The 6,378-nt window shown below is 43.1% G+C and overlaps 1 non-coding gene across 1 annotated transcript; it reads right to left on the reverse strand.

The window, feature by feature from the left end:
- Positions 1-327: 327 nt before the first annotated feature.
- Trnat-ugu (transfer RNA threonine (anticodon UGU)) lies at positions 328-402 on the reverse strand. The gene has a single exon. It is a non-coding gene; the product is annotated as a tRNA-Thr (tRNA).
- Positions 403-6,378: the final 5,976 nt, after the last annotated feature.

Below are 6,378 nucleotides of genomic sequence, written 5' to 3' on the forward strand. Positions count from 1 at the left end.
TGTATTTTTGCTCAACCGCGCGTTTCTCTCGGTCTTACCATATTTTGAAATGATAATTAAATCAAGACCGCCGGTCGGTGTGGCCTATTGGTTCTAGGCACTTCAGTCTCGAACCGTGCGACCGCTCCGGTCGCAGGTTCGAATCCTGCCTCGGGCATGGATATGATGTCCTTAGTTAGGTTTAAGTAGTTCTAAGTTCTAGGGGACTGATGACTTTAGATGTTAATTCCCATAATGTTTAGAGCCATTTGAACCATCTGAGCCAAATCAAGACCCTACGCTGCCGACAGGTGTTGATATACATCACCGGGGACAAAGGAAAATGTGTGCCCCGACCGGGACTCGAACCCAGGATCTCCTGCTTACATGGCAGACGCTCTGTCCATCTGAGCCACCGAGGGCACAGAGGATAGTACAACGGCAGGGACTTATCCCTTGCACGCTCTCCGTGAGACCCACATTCCCAACTTAATGCCCACACACTACATTCGTAGTGCCCCTACCCATTACACTCATTACTCGTGGCAGACAATCATATCGAGTCCCGTAAGAGTTCGGGCAATACGTGTGCATCCACACAGAAAATGAGATCAATGGCCGGTTAGCCTTAACTAAATGTAGATGGTATCTGTTCTTTCGAGCATGTCCGAAAGAACAGATACCATCTTCATATACCATATTTTTGTCCAACTCCTATAAATCTATCCGTATAGGCCATAACATCGTTCACTTAGACGTAGTGTACAGTGAAGTGCTCATCGCCTTAATTAATCATGTCGTAGTTATTATGCTTGTCATTTTCACGTTTTATAGAGGTTTCAGAACGTTATGTGTCTTCCTCTTCGACCGTATTTCTTAACGCTAGAATGGTAATGTAGCACATAATGCGTTCGCCTTCCATACCATAACTTCGACATTATCAGGAGAGAAGTCACTACAAAACATTAAAACCTCATTTTCTTTATTCTGACCGTTCTTTACTAGTTTCTACTCTACGACAGCAGTAATTTTTTGTTTAAGTTGCCCGTTTAAGGCGGCGTGCTGAAATGGCGTTAGCGTAGTTAGATAAATAACAAAAGGAAGTACTCGAGTTTCTTACTCAGAGGCCGGCCGGAGTGGCCGAGCGGTTCTAGGCGCTTCAGTCTGGAACCGCGCGATCGGTACGGTCGCAGGCTCGAATCCTGCCTCGGGCATGGATGTGTGTGATGTCCTTAGGTTAGTTAGGTTTAAGTAGTTCTAAGTTCTAGGGGACTGATGACCTCAGATGTTAAGTCCCATAGTGGTCAGAGCCATTTGAACCATCTTACTCAGAAAAATGAGCCTGAATGAAATGATATCCTTTTAACTGCTGATTAATCCGCGTTTCTAAAAACTGAAGGATTGATGAAACTGCCATAAAAAATAAACAGACTGGACAAAAAACTATCGCCCATGACTGCTCTGGCCAGAGATAATGGTCATGTGTGCATGAAGAGCTTGATTATGTGAATGTGTGTGTTTTCTTTTCTGAAGAAGGCTCTGGCTGAAAGCTAGATGTGTAACATCTAGCTAAGGTATCGCCCTCAGTGTGACGATGAGGGGAAATATGTACTTGGGGAAATATACTTATCTATGAAATTATTATCATAACTGAATGATATAGCTTAGCGAAAGGACTGGAGATCGATCAAGTAGCACTTTCGTTATATCATCTGTGTAGCGTATATCTGTCACTTAATGAATTGTTGAAAATCTGAAGGTATTTGTGCCTTCTCGTTTTCAAGTATTTGTGATGAGAGTGATGTTGCACAGCATTCTGTATTAAAGGCTGAGCTTTGTTTCTGAGAAAAACTGTTATATTTTTCTTTTTGCCGATATGATAATGTGAGACTTTTTCTTTTGACGAGCGTTCGGACTACATGCTACTTAAGCGCCACGTATTACAATTCTGAACAGAAGAATAAGCATTTGCTTTGATTAGACGAAACTGCTACCTAGGTACTAATGGAGATCGGCTTTACTTCATTCTACAGAGAAAAAAATTAATGCTGTTTAGGATATTCGTCGGATCGCAAGCTATGCTCTTGAGTCTGTGGGTCATTGTTATGTAACTAGTACAACCCGTGAAAGCCTGTACGCACTGACGTGTTTGGCTGGCGGTAAAATCGAAAAACAGTAAAGAGAGATGGGGTTCATTTCTCGGAACGACTCAAAGTGGATGGCGTGCGCAGCAAACAAGATGCCTGCGGGGCGAAAGGTGCTCGAGCACGCGAGAACGTAAACACCTCCAAGGATATCCGCTGGTCGCCACGGCAGAACGCCTAGTGAGCGCCGGCCAACGAAAACAATATCTGCATTGCGTAACTCGCGAAACGTTGCTGGTAAACATGATTCGCATTAGCGTTTTCCACATGTGCTAATCGTCTACTCATGAGATCGTCGGAACGCAAACACTCAGTTGAGAAGTTGTGAAATTCTGTTATTTATTGTTCATCTCATTTATCATGAAACCGGAGAGGCAATTTCAGAGCTTAACACCATGGTGCTAACTTACGAGCAAGGTGGTGAGCTAGAACCATGTAGTGAATCCGCCGACATGGGTGTAGGCAGTTTTCCACAACAATGAGGGCAAAGTGCTTGGCTTCTGTCACGTGTCTCTGGCAGAAACTCCACCTGAAACGTAAAGATACCAAAAACAAAAATAAAATAATAAGAAAAATAAAAGTAGCTTTTTTTCGAAAATGTACATCTGTGGTTCAAATGGCTCTGAATACTATGGGACTTAACATCTGAGGTCATCAGTCCCCAGAACTTAAAACTACTTAAACCTAACGAACCTAAGGACATCACATACATCCATGCCCGAGGCAGGATTCGAACCTGCGACAATGACAGTAGCGCGGTTCCGGATCGAAGCGCCTAGAATCGCTCTGCCACCGCGGCCGGCTGCACATATGTGAAATCAAAATCTGCTACTTGGTAACATTTATTACTGTGTTGTTCCCCCACGTGCAGTGTGACATTCTCATGGAGAAAGGTTTTCAAGCGCTGGAAGCAGTGTGCTTGTTGATTATTGTCTTCACAAGATGAACCCATCACCGAAATGGTGACATAAGGGCTTGGAGAATCCTGTACCGAGATTGCGGGGCAATCAGCTTACCCTCTATAGGTGTCTGACACAAGGTATCGGCCACAAACATGCTGGCTCACCTCCATTAAGGAACATGTGGGACTACGTCCCTAAGACATGCATTGGTACTTGGCCACACACGACCACCCTATCCTATAACGTTCTTCAGACGTTAGACAATGATGCTCTCGTCTCACGATTACATCTTAATATTCGAACGATATCGCTTTGGTGTTAACCAATTCGGTGGGTACCTCCTCGTGCTGACAGACCTTTAAGCCGCAATGTGATAACGGACGTGCGGTCTGAGATTGAAATGACGCGTCAAGCCAACAGTGAGCGTGGACCACATTGTCTCCTTCACGACTGCATATACACCGCGCTCACCGAAACTGCACTGAGAATGAAGGATTATTTTTTACCTCTCTTACGTAGTTGGCTGTAGGTGTAGTATCCTGTAGGCGGAAAGAGGCTGAGAAATAGGCTCCCGTTAAAAAGAGAAAGTATGCAAACACAGAGAGTGATGGAAAATTTGAAAGGTATGAGAAGTGGCAGTTTTGTCTGTAATATTGGCCACAGTAAACACTTTTCCTGAGTACATGTATAAAGCAGACTCTCTGCATTCCAACGTTTATATTGCTGTCAAGGAGTCCGCGTCAGCAGGGACTTCGATAACCTTGCTTCGGTGGCTAGCGTATTATGGAATCAGATATGCACTCGTGTGGAGGCCAAATTTCGAAACGCTGTTGCAATAGCGGGAAACTGTCAAATAATGTAATACCCAGTCACATATTTCTATGGGTGTGTTAGAACTGCGAAAGTGGGACGTCGCGTTTGGAGAACACTTATTTGTTACCGATCGAGGTGGCGCAGTGGTTAGCACACTGGACTCGCATTCGGAAGGACGACGGTTCAATCCCGCGTCCGGCCATCCTGATTTAGGTTTTCTGTGATTTCCCTAAATCTCTTCAGGCAAATGCCGGGATGGTTCCTTTGAAAAGGGCACGGCCGACTTCCTTCCCTAACCCGATGAGACCGATGACCTCGCAGTTTGGCCTCCTCCCCCAACACAACACAACCCCATTTATTTGTTGTTGGGTTTGATAAATTTTCATAACTTGCATTGTTTGTCTTTTATGATACTGTTGTCTCAAGTAAAATAAAACACGCATATACTCAGAAAAAAAAATCATATCACTCCCAACCCCTTTCCATTTAAAGTGCCGCTTGGAGTGGCCGCGCGGTTAGGGGCACCATGCCACGGATTGCGCGGTCCCTCCCGCCGGAGATTTGAGCCCTCCCTCGAGCACAGATGTGTGTGTTGTTCATAGCATTAGTTAGTTTAAGTAGTGCGTAAGTCTAGGGACCGATGACCTCAGCAGTTTGGTTCCTTAGGAATTCACACACATTTGAACATCTATTTTAAAGTAATCATTATAAATCAGTCTACTCCAAATTGTAATATTCCAAATTTTGTGTTCAATTTCAAAGGGTATTGCACTTGTCCATAATAAGGCGTAATTGATCACAAATGGTTCAAATGGCTCTGAGCACTATGCGACTTAGCTGCTGAGGTCATCAGTCGCCTAGAACTTAGAGCTAATTAAACCTAACTAACCTAAAGACATCACACACATCCATGCCCGAGGCAGGATTCGAACCTGCGACCGTAGCGGTCACGCGGTTCCAGACTGAAGCGCCTTTAACCGCACGGCCACACCGGCCGGCAATTGATCACATTTTCTAGTCTTATTTCAGAATACAAAAAAGGAACTTTAAAGACTTTAAATTACTCCAGATTGAGCCTCTACATCCCACTTACTATGCAAAGGTTTTCAAAAGAAAACTATTTGGTCTTGTATTGCAGCTCACGAGATACAATCAGTAATTTGTGACGTTCTGGCGCTTGGCACACTTACATTTCACTCCGAAAGTTTCTTTTTTTTAATGTATTCCAATCTCTTCCTTCCTCTACAGCTTTTCCTCTCTGCAGGTCCCTGTAGTACCATAGAAGTCATTCCCCGATGTCTTAAAAGATCTCCTATCATCCTGTCCCTTCTCCTTGTCAATGTTTTCAACATATTGCTTTCCTCTCCGATTCTACGAAGAATCTCCTTATTCCTTATCATATCAGTCCACCTAATTTTCAACATTCTTCCGTAGCACCGCATCTAAAATGCTTTGATTCTCTCCTGTTCCGATTTTCCAACAGTCCATGTTTCACTACCGTACAATGCTCTGCTCCAAGCACACATTCTCAGAAATTTCTTCCTCAAATTGAGGCCTATGTTTGATACTAATAGACTTCTCTTGGCCAGGAATGCCCTTTTTGCCAGTTCTAGTCTGCTTTTGATGTTCTCCTTGCCCCTTCCGTCAGTGGCTATTTTGCTGCCTAGGTGGCAGACTTTCTTAATTTCATCTACTTCATGATCATCAATCCTGATGTTAAGTATCTTTCTGTTCTCATTTATACTACTTTCATTACTTTCGTGTTTCTTCGATTTACTCTCAATCCAGATTATGTACTCATTAGACTGTTCATCCCATTCACCAGACCATGTAATTCATCACTTTCAGTCAGGATAGCAATGTCATCAGCAAATCTTATCATTGACATCCTCTCACCTTGAATTTTAATCCCTCTCCTAAACCTTTCTTTTATTTCCATTCTTCGATGCACAGATTGAACAGTACAGGCGAAACACTACATTCCTGTCTTACACCCTTTTAAATCCGAGCACTTCCTTCTTGGTCGTCCACTCTTATTATTCCCTCTTGGCTCTTGTACATATTGTATATTACCCGTCTCTTCCTATTGCTTATCCTTATTTCATTAAAATTTCGAACATCTTGCACCATTTTACATTGTCGAACGCTTTTTCCATGTCGACAAATCCTATGAGCGTATTTTGATTTGTCTTTAGTCTTGCTTCGATTATCAACGGCGGTTTTAGAATTGCCTCTCTGGTATTTAGTAATGGCAAAATCAGCGTGATTTGTGTCAGCTTGCACCAGTGGATTGCAGCTGGATAGCAATAGCCTGTTTATTCGTTGTCGGGCAGGTAAGCCAAATGATTAAATTTTGTCTTGTGCACTTATGGAACAGCGATTTATCTTTTCAGCTAACATTCAGTGAAACTAACTGGTTTGAAATACATTATTTAGTTCAGTGGTTATGAAGATCCAAATATTGAGAGTAACAAAATGTATACAGCAACATAGTTATCACATATTGTAGGTCAGATGCGTTGTAATCATGAGCGTTGCAT

Source organism: Schistocerca serialis, chromosome 2 (assembly GCF_023864345.2).
Source record: "Schistocerca serialis cubense isolate TAMUIC-IGC-003099 chromosome 2, iqSchSeri2.2, whole genome shotgun sequence".
NCBI classification, from domain to species: domain Eukaryota; kingdom Metazoa; phylum Arthropoda; class Insecta; order Orthoptera; family Acrididae; genus Schistocerca; species Schistocerca serialis.